Source organism: Plasmopara halstedii, assembly GCF_900000015.1.
Source record: "Plasmopara halstedii genome assembly, contig: Scaffold_555, whole genome shotgun sequence".
NCBI lineage: Eukaryota > Oomycota > Peronosporomycetes > Peronosporales > Peronosporaceae > Plasmopara > Plasmopara halstedii.
This window is the reverse complement of record NW_020187475.1, coordinates 1,015,284-1,015,497: the sequence shown is the minus strand read 5'-3', so window position 1 is coordinate 1,015,497 and position 214 is coordinate 1,015,284.

Genomic DNA, 214 nt, shown 5'->3' with positions numbered 1-214 from the left:
CAGTTTGTTAGTGCGCATGCACTCGAGCACCGCTCTTAAATGGACGATGTGGTTCTCCCCACCCGTCCTCTCGTGCTTCGTACGACTTTGAACGAAAATGTCGTCAAAGGATGTCTGTGCACACGCCCTGTGGGGCCTGAACAATTGCGTCACAAGACGATTAAATGTTGCTGGTGCATTTGACAGCCCTTGGGGCATCACATGCCACTCCCTG